We start from the raw sequence: 15,019 nt of genomic DNA, 5'->3' as shown, positions 1-15,019 counted from the left end.
ACTATGAAAGTATGGAACAGCATAAACATAATCTGTAAAGAAAACAAAGGTATAAACCAAGAAAATATAAGCAAGGAGTAGTGGATATTGTACGTTAAGAGGCTTCTAGGAGTAAGGATGAATTGAAAATTAATAAAACTGAGAAACGTATACTAGACAACCCAATAACTATGGATGAAGTATTGAAAAAGGAAAATGGGAGTAAATGAGGTGCTATTAGCGGAATTACATACATGGACTCTGGAAAAAGCTAGGCAATAACAGACAGATGCTGGAAATAATAAGTAAAAGATTTAACAATATTTTAGGTTATAAATAGGGGCTGCCTGGCCGAGGCGGTAAAGGCGTGCTCGGTTCGCCCAGAAGGACGTGGGTTCGAATCCCCGTCAGGCAGTCTTAAAATTTAAGAAATGAGATTTCCACTTCGGAGGTGCATATGGCCCTGAGGTTCACTCAGCCTACACCAAAAATGAGTACCAGGTTAAATCCTGGGTGAAAAGGCGGCCGGGCGTAGAGCTAACCACTCTACCCCATCACGTGCCGCGGTTAACAATGGTGGAAGCCTTTACTTTCCACTCCTCCAAGGGCCTTCATGGCCTTTATGGAGATGCCTTTGTCTTTAGGTTATAAATATCGTAAGATTTTGGCAAGGAGGAGTAATATGTCGTGTATACAAAAAGAATGAATATAGTTTGAATACAAGTACTTACAGCGGTATTACTTAATTAGATACACTTAGTAAGATATATACCGGGGTATTAACAAAAATAATTATCAAATAGGCAGAGGATTCTTGTATACTCTCGTTTATCAGTCAGGATTCAGGAAAGAAATGAGATACACCGACACTATATTTATATTTACAAAAATAATTGATAAACACACAAAAAGGGTGTCATGTGTTACAGCTATAGACCTATAAACAGATTTTGATTGGGTCAGCAGACGGGACTGTCGCTGCACGGCTTGCTAGAATAATGTTGTGAAATAAAATGATTACGGCTGTGGAACATCTGTGTGCGGAAGTTAAATGCACGATTAAAGTAAAGGAAGGCTTAGTGATTGGAGGGATACATTAAAGTACTGGAGTTAAACAGGGATGTAAATTATCACAAACATAGTTCATAAACTTTATTAACGATATTTTGGATAATGAAGCGAGGGAGAATAGGACAAGCCCATGTCTGAATAAAAATTCATTTCCCGGTCGGGTTTTCGCCGACGACATCCTTTCGCTGCCTTTGACATCAGTCGATATGCAAAATAGTATCTTGAAAGCTGCTGAATATTGCACGAAATGAAATTTGAAAATTAACATTAAAAACAAATGGTTTTAAAAAAGAAGGATATTACAGAAAAAGGAAAGGTTAGATGGTGTAGAACTTGAAATCATCATTAAAATATTTATGAATTATAATAATATCAAATGGGATGTGTAACCAACAAATGAGACGAACTAAAACAAAAGAGTTGGCCACACTGCCCAGTACGGTGTGTCTGGAAAGGAAGATGCCAAATACTGCTATATTAACATATTTTAAATGCTCTTTTGATATCAAGAGTATTATATGTAGCTGAAATATGGGTTATTGAAGTAGATAAAGGAATAACTAGAGAAAGTTAGTAATACAATCTGCAAAATAATAATGGTCTACCAGAATATACAGCTAATATAGGAGTTAGACTACTATGTGAAGATAAAGTATACAAGCAGATACAGCTAGAAAGGTAATAAAATACTGGTTGTGATTAAGAAGGGGAAACGGGAGGGAAATGTTGAATTTAACCTACCAACACCAGATGAAACATTTAAATGATGATTACTGGCTAATGGAAGTTCTTTTGCTATTTTGCTTTACGTCACACCGACACAGATAGGTCCTATGACGACGATGGGACGGGAAAGGTCTAGGAATGGGAAGGAAGTTGCCGCAGCCTTAATTAAGGTACAGCCCCAGCATTTGCCTGGTGTGAAAATGGGAAACCACGGAAAACTATCTTCAGGCTTGCCAACAGTGGGATTCGAACCCACTATCTCCCGGATGCGAGCTCACAGCTGCGCGCTCCTAACCGCACGGCCAATTCGCCCGGTGCTAATGGAAGTTAAAAGGGTGTTTGACAGAATAGTAATGGGAGAATACTGGGATAAAGAGATTCAGAACAAAGATAAGAAACTACGCAAGGAAGAAACGAGTAGAGTGAAATATATTGAGAAGGAAATTATTAAGGCAGAATATAAGACTAAAGGAACCTTATCTGATTTCTGTGAAATTATCCAAATATTGTCAATTAAGAAAGAAAGTCTTCAAAAAAATAGAAGTTAGAGATATGGTGTGGTCAGAGAGAGAAACATGACCAGAACCTTTGTTTATTTCGTGGGGAAAGAATGGAAGATCCACGTCTATTGAGCGCTTGTAGGGAGACAGATGCAATCAAAGTAAAATATCTAGGTAGCAAAATTAGGAGAGGAAGAATTCTACGCAATTGTAAAATTATTACGTAAAGAATGGGTTGCTCCGGGAGAACTGCATTATTTTTGTATTTTAAAAAGTATTTGGCAAAATGAAATGAGAAAAAATAAAACAAGCATTAACAAAAGATGAATATGTAACCACATTATTACATCTAGGACAAAAAGAAAAAAGGGCGTCATAACATGGGGGATGGATATAATTACTAGTAGGTTTAAATATAATATGAAATGTGGTAATAGATAAATTGTGGTATTGTCGATGTCATCATTTATCCTTAATGCCATTAATTGTCAAATTGCATGTTAATTTGAATGAGAATATTCATTCATTCATTCATTCATCCGGAAAGGAATGTTCTCTCCTTAGCTTCTGTGATTCCGTAGCAATAGGCTGAGAGGATTCATTCATTCATCATTCACTCATTTATACAATCACTCATCCGTTAATTAATGTTCTCACGAACTGGGGTCATCCGTGACTGGGATAGAAGAGTGTTTATTCATTCATGCATGCATGAATATAATTGCTGGGCTGAGTGGCTCAGACGATTTAGATGCTGGTCTTCTGACCCCAACTTGGCAGTTTCGATCCTGGCTCAGTCTGATGGTATTTGAAGGTGCTCAAACACGTCAGCCTTGTGTCGGTAGATTTAATGGCACGTGAAGGAAATTATACGGGACTAAATTCCGACACCTCGGCGTTTCCGAAAACCGTAAAAGTAGTTAGTGGACGTAAATCCAATAACATTATTATTATGAAATAATGCTACTAATATTAATACTGATATTGGTTTATACGTCCACTTACTACTTTTACAGTTTTCGGAGACACCGAGGTGCCTGAATTTAATCCCTAAGGAGTTCTTTGACGTGCCGGTAAATCTACCGACACGAGGTTGACGTATTTGAGCTCCTTCAAATACCAGCGGACTGAGTCAGGATCGAACGTGCTAAGTTGGATTCAGAAGGCCAGCTCCTCAAACGTCTGAGCATATTATGAACACAATTCAATCATGCAATCATTCATTCATAAATTCATGCTGTCATTCATTCATTCATTCATTCATTCAATTCATGCATAATCTATGTTGTAGTTGTTGAATAACTCTCTACAGACTTGTGACACAAAGTAAGTACTAATTCAAATTATTAAGTGTAGGGTGTATGTTGTCTTCTTCTTCCCATGGCACTACAGCCCTTGAAGGGCCTTGGCCTACCAAGCGACCGCTGCTCAGCCCGAAGGCCTGAAGATTACGAGGTATCGTGTGGTCAGCACGACGAATCCTCTCGGCCGTTATTCTTGGCTTTCGAGACCGGTAGGTGTATGTTGTCCTGGCCTGTAAACCACTGTTAACATCTAGGGCAAAAAATACATTTTTAAAAATCTGTTTAGAGATTGCATGTAAACAGGTAGGCTTAATTGTAATGTTGAAGGTACTTGTAGATAAACAAAGTGTAATAAGAAAACGTACGCTGTATCAAACCATAATTTGGATTACAATAAGTTATTACTCTCTCAAGTTTCAGGTGATCCAAAAATGGGGAGAGGAGTATTCTCTTCTATTCTATTCTTCGAGAAATTTGTCGTTACTATCATCATTTAAAAATTATACAGTCATTTTACTGCACTCCTTATTGGCAATGAGAAGATGAACCTCCAAGCCTAGAAACATCAATGATCATGTGTTCCTTCCCTTCAGTCGTGCTTATAACCGGGGACTTAAAACACTCACTTTTGTTATCAGGAATGTACATAATGGTGCAGTCATTGCACAAGGGCAAGACCTGGGCACATCTAAATCGCTACATGTTGCATATGTTTTAGAATAAATCAGGATAACTGATTCACTGCGAATAAACATATCTGCGTGTCCATATATATCCAAACAACCTTGTTCATTGATTCTCCTGGGAGCATCATGCCCGTATATCTCTATACCACCTCATTATTCGTAGACGTAGCACATCAGTAAACCTCATACCACTGCCTTCCTTTCTGCTCCTAGTTGAACTGTGCCTGTAAATCTTCTCTGTTACCTCATCCTTCCTTGCAGAAACAAGTCTACGTGAAAAAGGAGCATCAGTTCAGTAAGTCTGTCTTTACAATATATTATCGTAGTGGAGCCATCAAACTCATGTGCGCTGCTCCAGTATGCCATTAAGTTCCTCTCCTAACCATTATCATTGTTTACATTTCCTATACTAAACAGGAGAGTGTTAAAACAGTTGCTTGCTGTGTAGTTCGATTGTGTAAAACATGAATCGATGTATAGCTAAAATAAACAAGGGGAACATTGTTGATTCCATACAAGTACACAGAGCAAATGCGGTGATTATCATTACACTTTAATGAAGGCTGTCACATTGCCAGAAACTATTTTCACAGAACAGAAATAATTTCATCTGGAAGATGCTGTTACGTCTGAAGGGAAAATTATGTTTTTAATATGACAGTACAAAATGTAGTATTCATCTGCGCCGTATTCATTGGCTGTGATTCCTTTGTTAGGAGATTCCTTACATTGAGTCCGTTTAGATGTATATGAAAGATTATGAACTTCAGTTACCGGGCGAGTTGGACGAGCGGTTAGGGGCGCGCAGCCGTGAGCTTGCATCCGGGAGATAATGGGTTCGAACCACACTCTCGGCAACCCTGGAGATGGTTATCCGTGGTTTCCAATTTTCACACCATGCGAATGCTGGGTCTGTACCTTAAATTAACGCCACAGCCACTTCCTTCCCACTCCTAGCCATTTCGTGTCTCATCGTCGCCATAAGACCTATCTGTGTCAGTGTGACGTAAAGCAAATATTAACATAAAAAATAAAATGAACTTCAGTTTGTGAAGGTCGTAGACATTTTGAGCCAACTGCATGCAATAGATTCAGAAAGAATTGTAAGGGAGCGCAGGATGGTTAGTAGAGGGATGCCGAGACGAGAATGTAAGTAACAGACTAGACCAGATGAGGACTGGATTATTATTATTATTACATAGAAGTGCATCAGATTAGTCTGCATATTAGTAACAACACAGAAAAGCAAAACAGGAAATTTACAATACATTCATGAATTCGTCTTTGTATTTTCTTGACCAACTTTTACGTAGATAGGCTAAGTAATGTTAAAATGTTTTGTACTGCGGTTACTTTGGTACGTAGGGAACCACTATACAAGTATTACCACGTAGACTGTATTGTCTGCATACTCACACAACATGCAATTTTAATTCATATTACCTAAAGCAAGTGCTACGAATGAAATTAGTTGAACCTGACAGAGTATTTTCAATTTAGTTTTGAAACGATATGTTCAGTCGTACAGAGCTTATAATATATATTCGAAAATGTCTCCACCGATTTGCTTCAGCCAATCAAATATCTATAAATCACTAATAAATTTAAGTAGAGAAAACATTATGTCTGCAATATTCATTCTGTATCTCCATTGTAAGCTTTCTCAAGCTAAAAAAACTGGAAAATTAACGAAGAATTTTTGAATTAGTGTACTATATATTAAAATATCGCTAGATGGGGGCTTCATTCATTCAATCACTGACCCGGTCAAATGACTGAAAACAGGTTGTGGTTTTTTATTTTCATATTAAAATATGGCGTCTTTCAAATCCACCTCAGGTAACTTGTAATGTTACCAGTGCACTGCATCTTCTGATATGGCCTAGATCAAGTTTGTGACTTTTACTTAGTTGACTCGGTCTCATCCTTGGCTTTGGCAATAAGTAACAGTAGCTGCGGAATGATAAATGCTAGTAATGTCACACCTTCCACAACCAGTCTCTGTGATGAAAGTGTGAAAGTGTCGTTCATACGGTCGGTAATTGCAAGCATTTCGGTAGGCTTCGCAAGCCAATACATAACAGCGCAATCTGGCCCAGTGAGGAAAGAAACGGGAAATTAACTCGCTCCTCATGTACCTAATATACCTATTCAGTGACACGTAGGCTACCTGTGAGACTTGATGGTGGATCTGGTGGGAATCCAACAAGCCTTCAGGCTGAGGACTCAACATAAACATACAAAAAATATGATTGCTCAAATCGTTCTCAGTTCCAATATTAGCAGTCATTAACATATATGCTTTCGTTCGTACCATTAAGCTACATTCTCTTTCTCTACTTGAAAACGACCTTGCTGTTTTGATGACAAACATTCTGTGATAATCCAATTCTCTATTTATGGTTAGTTATATGCTGAAATTCTGTATGTAAATTGGCAGTAGCGCAAATCACTGGACATCTGTCAACAACAGCCGAGGCCCTCATGTCTTCCAATACATTCACCCCAACCCACCCCTCACCACTCACTAACATCCTTCACGGTTTCAGTAGAGAGTGAGATACCACTTACTAAGCTTCCAGAGTTCGTGACTTAATGGGATGTATTACAGCTAATATTTATATAAACTACCATGACAACCACCCCAACAAACTGAACGAGCTTCGTCGTTACAACTCTTATGGCGTCCTTCATCATCCCAGTTAGAATTTTCACTTTCTGTTAAAAATTTTATACTGAAATCTTGACCTCAAAGCGATCAAATTATTCTGTAGATCAGGCAAACCAGGGAGCGAAATTACTCAAATCGCTAGGTATTAAGGTCATGAATATTGATCAGCCAAATGCCTTCAAACACATAATAAATAATCGTAAGGAGTTCCTATCTTCCGGTCTCAAAAGCCAAGAATAACGGCCGAGAGGATCCGTCGTGCTGACCACATACAACACCTCGTAATCTGCAGGCCTTCGGGCTGAGCAGCGGTTGCTTGGTAGACCATGGCCTTTCGGGGCTGTTGCGCCATGGGATTTGTTTTAATGGAAGTTCCTATCTGAAATTTAAGTTGGTTGTAGATGAGGAGTGTGTTGGCTTCCCGTTTCTTTTCCAACTAAGTTATAGATTCGTGAACATGATTAAGGTTCCATGCTAGCATAGTCATGTGATGAGTGTGTTAAATCCAGGGCGAAGTCGTCATTGAGGTTACTCGTAGAAACGTAGAATACACTTTTAACGTATGGAATTAGTCATTTTAAGGGGACCCGAAGGTGGCTACTTCGACCTGTCAAGTTATTCAATAAGGAACTATGTACAAACTTGAAATTTTATAGCATTTCAAATATTTGCGGTTTTGATGTAGAGCATTTTAGTATCTTTCCCAGTTTATTTTGTAATTTATTCTTGTAAAGAGCCCACTTCGCAATAAAGTGTGGTATTTTTCCTACAATTCTTCTAATCTACGTAAGTCATTGCTAGATGTGTGTTAAAATTACGATTTGACCACTAGTAAGGTTTTGTAAAAATGCATTCCAGTTTCAGGAAGTATCCTTTTGAGAAAATGTTTCTTTCACTGAGTTTCATATCCCTTTTTTTATCTTTCTGCTCCTATTATCTCATACTTGTAAATATTTCCTGATGCTTGTACAGTGTTCACTCCTAGTGAAAAATTCATACCTTCAATAATTCACATTCCACACTGTCCGTTGATTATAGGTTGCTACTATATCATATATGCCAGAGTCCAGAGTTTAAAACCCACAAAGACACTTTTACGGATTAGTGACTAAATTAAATTGTTAACGCAATCATTAGGATTTGACGTTTTTCCATATATACCTTCCTGTAGCCATTTTGGTTGGAAAATCCCTAAACATTAGCTTCCCTGCATTCCCTGGTGTAGGACCTTGTCTTTCTTTCGAGGAAGGAGTATAGAGAAGAGATTGGTTCACTGATTTCCTCACAAAAAGTATCACCAGCAGTATTTTGCCTTATAAAATACCCGTAATCAGTTCTCCACTTACCCTGCAAACGTGCATAAAAATAGCAAATACTCCACTCCTAGGATGAGTAGAGCAATAAAGTAAAATTTGCTTTGAAGAGGAATGTTTGGTAGTAAAATCACTAAACTGACGTTTTTCTTTCCTTTTCGGTAGATCACTTCGGTTTCTCTTTAGATGTGAAGTCAATTGAAGACAAATTCAAGTATTTATTTCAAATAATTTAGGACAATTTCATCATCACTGCTAGGTCGAAGTAGCATAGTAAGAGCCACCGACTTTCTAGATACACTACTATATGAGGTAAAGATAGTCTACGTCCTCTTATCTTGTCCTGAAGCTTCTTTCTTGAGGACTATTCTCCCAGTCACCTCCCACAATGTGGGCGTTGTGTGCTCCTTGTTGCATAGTGGCAGAGCCGTGTTTTAACACATTTCTGACACAGCTCCGCAGTAGTTAGTTACCTGTCAAAAACGATTCTCTTTTTTTTCTATGGAACAAAAAGCAGTGGCGTGAGAAGGATGGAAGGGGGCCATGGACTAGGGGGTCGACAGTTAACCTGGATCATCAATCATGACGTAGGCCCAGTTGCACATGATGCCGAAGAAAATATCACGTGGTAAAATTCTCGCTTGCCCTCTTCTTCTTCTCCTTCATTTCCTCCTTCTTGTACCTCTTGTGCTCTTCCTTTTTGTCTTAATACCGTCTCTCGTTTCCACACTGAATAATCGGTGTGATACGGCCCGCCAGACCCCTGATTGATGGGACCACACGGAGTGAAAGGGGTGAGGTTTGAGTTCACTGATAGCGGCTCCTTTCAGCGCTAGACAGCGCAACCTCCCAGGAGCAATCTCTTCTACTCCCCCCATTAATACACCAGATAACTAGGAACAAAAAGTTGACGCTTAACCACAAGCTCCTTGTTAACCCTGTGCCACTCCGTTTGGCTACACCAGTCCACATTGTTTAAAAAGTTTTCGAGGAAAGAGGTCTGTGAAAGAATACAATTCGCGCTATCGATCTTCTCTCACTCATCTGCCAGAAATCTCCTATAAAGTGGTTCCGCTGAGCTCGCTCCTTGTTCCGTGCTTCGAGGTTTGTTTCTTTGAATAAGAATCTCAGTAGAAACAGTTGCCTAGAGCTACACAGAGCATGCAACGACACTGACTTCAAGTAAGGTAACTACAATCATTTCATTTTTTTTTTTGCTACTTGCTTTACGTCGCACCGACACAGATAGGTCTTGTGGCGACGATGGGACAGGGAAGGGCTAGGAGTGGGAAGGAAGCGGCCGTGGCCTTAATTAAGGTACAGCCCCAGCATTTGCCTCGTGTGAAAATGGGAAACCACGGAAAACCATTTTCAGGGCTGCCGATAGTGGGGTTCGAACCTACTATCTCCCGAATAATGGATACTGGCCGCACTTAAGCGACTACAGCTATCGAGCTCGGTCATTTCATTTTTTAACAGTGTGCTTTACGTCGCACCGACACAGATAGGTGTTAGGGCGACGATAGGATAAGAAATGGCATTAAGTCGGAAAGAAGCAGCCGTCGCCTGAATTAAGTTACATCCCCAGCATTTGCCTGGTGTGAAAATGGGAAAACATGGAAAAACATCTTCAGGTTTACCGACAGTGGGGTTCGAACCCACTGTCCCCGAAATGCAAGCTCACACCTGTGCGCGCCTAACCGCACAGCCACTTGCTCGGTCATCATTTCACATCCATAAGCAAGATATTCGGACATCGGCAAATTATACAAACATCGAAGATAGGAACCACCCATCCACCTGATGGATTCCGAAGAAGTGAAGTTGGCGCAAGTAATCTAAACGGTGCTACAAAGCATGATTTAGTAAACTCTCCGTGTCTCCTTATGGTCAGTACAACTCTATAATATCGTGTACCCTGTACACTATTCTTTAATTGAAATTCCAAGAAGGCTTAATGGTCAGAGCCATGGCCTTCGTTCCAGAGTGCTCAGCGTTTGATTCCCAACCGGTCTGAGGATTTTAAACTGGTCTAGTTAAACTCCTCTGTCTCAGAGGCAGGGTCTCAGATTCATGCCTTTATAGACACACCTCACCACCAACCAATAAAGGAACAAGCAATGGTGAATACACTTTGCCATATAGGGTTGACGTCAGGATGGCCATTCGGTCGAAAAAAAAGGCCAATTCATAAGTTGAGTGAATGATCCAATATTCCTAACTTTGCATTTAACTTCCAAGGTCTTTCTGTTTCCACACTTCTAAATTTGAAACCATATCTTGCCAGTTAATATCCGGCCCATGGCAAAAATTTTAACGTGCTAGCCTTTGGTTCAATGGGTGCCAGGTTCGATTCCGGCTAGTTTGGGGATATTAACTTTTATGGGCTAATTCCTCTGGCTTGGGGGGCTCTGTGTGTGTGTGTGTGGTCTTCAACATTAGATTTCATCTAAGGTAGGGTCACATCCCCACAGACACGCAGGTCGCCTATACGGCGTTTGTTTGGAAGACCTACACCTCTTCGGATGTTATACGCCATTACATTTTATCTTTATAATCTTTAACTTATATCTTTATAATAATAACTAGCATTTGCACCTGTGCTTCACACGGGAATTTGCAATGGATTACATGTTTACTTCAGGAATTTATGTGAAGTAACATGGCATTGTTCACACGCTTAATACGACATGTAAAAATGACATTTTCCTACGAATGTGCATTGCAGTACCGTGAAATATGATGAAGCTGAAAAATGTAGAGAAACTGAGGACGATTTCCGAATTTATTGTACGGTAGAGTACGTGGTCCAAAGTTGTGCGATATTCTCCGTGGTTCTCAGGTTGCATATTATATCTCTGATCGCTCTTCACCTCCCTTAATATCTGCCCTATCGAAAGGAGTAAAATGACTCTTGTTTTTCCTGCTATCGCCTTGAAATGACATGCAGGCTCGAGTCTCGTTCGTTAGGCCTATCGGAATTAACCAGACAAATCGCTCCACCAAATAGGAACGGCTATGCACCACCACCCATAAGAAAGAGCTCTCAATCTGTCAGTCCTTCCGGTGTCCGGCCCTGGCTTGAAATAACACGCACGACATGCCCCATTGAACATGGTCTAAAAATCCAATTTATCGTTATAATCTGCGTTATTATCCGTCGTACGATAAATACGTACTTGGCATAAAAGGACGGAAATAACATATGCTTAAACGTTTCTTATATACAGTTTTGATAGACCTAATGTTAATGAAAATAATTGAGAATCATCCTAAAAATACCAACTCCGTTCGATTATCTTGACATCATATGCACCTGATAACACAATACTGAGTGAGTAGATTCCAAATAAACAGTTTGGTTGAAATGAGTCCAGCAGTTTTCCGCTTTTAGAAATATACAAACAGATAGATAGACAGACAGAAAGACAGACATCAGAAGGGAAAGTTCTACCTCATATTTCCTCAGTGTTCAGTTACATTAGGTGGGGTTAATTTTCAAGCCGAGATAAATATTATGCATCCTCTGATTTTCTCCTGTTATGGATCTTTCAATTACAACTGCAGATCTGCGAGGCTGCGGAGCAGAAAGCCTGTAGAAAATAGTATATTTCTCTGCCATTTGAAGAGTACGTGAAATTATGTACATAACAAGAATTATTTGAAATAAAGGGGCGTTTCACATATAGTCTACAGATTTTACAATTATTTATTTATTTATTCACGAAGCACAAGATTCAGCTACACTGAGCAAATTAAACTTGCACTGTCAACAGACTATTTAAGAAACGTAAACGTAACGTATAATCAGTAGTGTAAAAACACTGAAAAAATCTTTTATAAACCCAAAGTCTGTTCAGCGATTTTTAAATTATATGCATATCAAAGCCTTCTCCTGGATGATTAGACTCTAAATATGAATTTTGGTAGAAATATAGTCAATAATATTAGAGAAAATTAAAAAGAAACATCTTCTGGTCTTCCTATAAAGCCCCAGTCTGTTAAGTTACTTTTAAGTTATATGCATATCGAAACCTGCTGCTGAATGAGTTGACTGTAATGTAAAAGAAAATTGAAAAATATCGTCGGGTCATCCTATATTCCAGCGTATTCAGTGATTTTTAAATGTTATGAATATAGAAACCTGCTCCTGAATGAGCTGACACTAAATTTGAAGTTTCATCGAGATATAATCAATAATGAGGAGGAAAATTGAAAAAATCTCTACTGTTCTTCTCTTTTTTTTGCTATTGGCTTTATGTCGCACCGACACAGATACGTCTTACGGCGACGATGGGAGAGGAAAGGGCTAGGACTGGGAAGGAAGTGGCCGTGGCCTTAATTAAGGTACAGCCCCAGCATTCGCCTGGTGTGAAAATGGGAAACCACGGAAAACCATCTTCAGGGCTGCCGACAGTGGGGTTCGAATCCACTATCTCCCGAATACTGGATACTGGCCGCACTTAAGCGACTGCAGCTATCGAGCTCGGTACTGTTCTTCTTATAAACCCCCAGTCTATTCGGTAATTTTTAAATGATATGTACATCGAAACCTGCTCCTGGATGAGTTTACCCTAAATACAGTCCGGTCGAGGTCTATCCAGCTGTTCTCCCACGATGGTGGAACAAACAAATAAACAAACGAACAAACAAATAAACAGAGACACGACTGTGCTTACTTCTTTATATTCTGTTTTACGTCGCACCGACAGACACATCTAATGCCGACGATGGAATAGGAAAAGGCTACGAATAGGAAGGAAGAGACCATGTCCTTAATTAAGATACAGTACACAGCTTTTGCCTTTGTGAAAATGGGAAACCATGGAGTACCATCTTCAGGGCTGCCGAATGTGGGGATCGAACCCAGTATCTCCCTAATGCAAGGCGATAGCTAAGTAACCCAAAACGCGCAGCCCCTTGCTCGGTTAATCAGAATCTATATTGGAGAAAAAGGTAACGGGCATATATCGTGGTAATCCATATAGCATATCTCTATATCCCCTGACGCAGTGATGGATGTATGTACAGACCTCGCGTTCCTGGAACCATCCAGTGGATTATTGTACTAAAAATTCCGTATAATTCGTGGAATTCGAAAGCCCGTTATTGGAATAACGTTGAAAAATGTACATTGTAGCTAGAATATCACTCTACATAGCAACGTATTCCGGCTTGGTACGGTAGTGACATCATAAACGAAATAAATAACATCTGACCTCGTTTACGAAGCTCAAGTTACAGTATTTGAAAAATTATAACAAGAAAAGTTTTCCCTTCTTGTGGTTCTACTGTAGTAAGTTCGGTTGTTAACTAATGCGAAGATAGTTTCATAAGGGTAAGTTTCCTCTCACTATTGGAACTGTATTGTCACATTGTGTTAGGAGTTTGCTCGTTCTTTACCCATGCAGAATTCATTTTGTGCTGAATTAAAATGCAAAGATAAATTGCAACTGTACTTCCTCCTATGGACTTACATCAATAAGTGAGATTTGTTGATTTGAAAAGATCATGCTGTGCCTTGTAACTGTGGGTAGGTGAGCTGGCATAATATTTTGCAATCGAGGCTATGTTTAACCTAGGCTGTATTAGTTAAGTAACTTTCCCGCTGACACATGCTATATAGTCATCGTTTGTACTGGGGGTAAGCTAGTTAGACACATAACTGATTTTGTAAAGTGCCTGTCCACGTGGTTTTGATAGTGTGTCCGTATACACCAGCTAAAATGTGTCGATGAGGAAGGGATGACCAGATAATAGGGAGATGAGTGGTCATCACGAGTTTATAAAAGTTGAAGTAAAAATAGTTGCCCCGTCGTAGAGTGGTGGTCAGTGCTAAGAGGTGTTCGAAGAGGTGTAAGGGTGGTGGTATGATGTGAGTAGTGACTTGTACTGAGCTGATAGGGAAGCAGCAGGTAGAACTTCGCAAAATCAATTTATTTCAGAAGATTCTCCAGAGATTTAGTGCCGTGGTCTGCAGAGGTGTAGGAAATATATATCATATTAACCTATACTGTACATGCGGTTAACAGTCGCCATGGTACATAGAATTCTTTATTGAATTCTGCTATGCAATTCGCGAACTTTGTTCGAGAATTGAATCTAACGTAGATACATCTAACATCGCATAGAACTGTTTTATTTATTTCAACACCATCTATATTAGGTATCAGGACGTGTGAAACTAGATAATATGCCTGGATTTTACAGGTTCTTTCAGTAAAGTTTTCCAATTTCTAACAATAATAAATATTGGGTGGACGTAACCGCATTGTAGGTCAGTACAGTAGAACAGGGAATGTAGGTAAACTCCAACTTACATAAGAAGATAAGATAACAGCAAACGGGTTCCACTTCTACCCGATGGTTTTTCCAGGAATTTCAAGTTCAACAGTGGTGTGTGCAGACATCAGGTAATTACAGCATCAGACATGTTATGCATAAATAACATGCAGAAGAATGTAATCAGCGGTGATATCATAGTTTAATTCAAGTTCATACCAATAGCTTTCTTTATTTAAATAAAATTATCTGTATATGTAACAACAAATCTCACTGGGTATATTTTTACTGTTAAATTAAAGTACGGCAATGCTAGTTCATTGTGACGTAAAGTATAGTCATAAAATCAGTTTTTATAATAATAATGTTTTTTTCTATTTCCAAGTACAATCCTCAGATGTGGAAATGCAACCGTAATCTACAATTGTCCTGATCCATAATCCTGTATATTGCCAGATGTGTGAGTTTATCACATCACGCCTTGAGA

This window comes from Anabrus simplex, chromosome 2 (assembly GCF_040414725.1).
Source record: "Anabrus simplex isolate iqAnaSimp1 chromosome 2, ASM4041472v1, whole genome shotgun sequence".
In the NCBI taxonomy this organism is placed as follows: domain Eukaryota; kingdom Metazoa; phylum Arthropoda; class Insecta; order Orthoptera; family Tettigoniidae; genus Anabrus; species Anabrus simplex.
The sequence above is the reverse complement of the archived record's forward strand: the minus strand, read 5'-3'. Positions refer to the sequence as shown.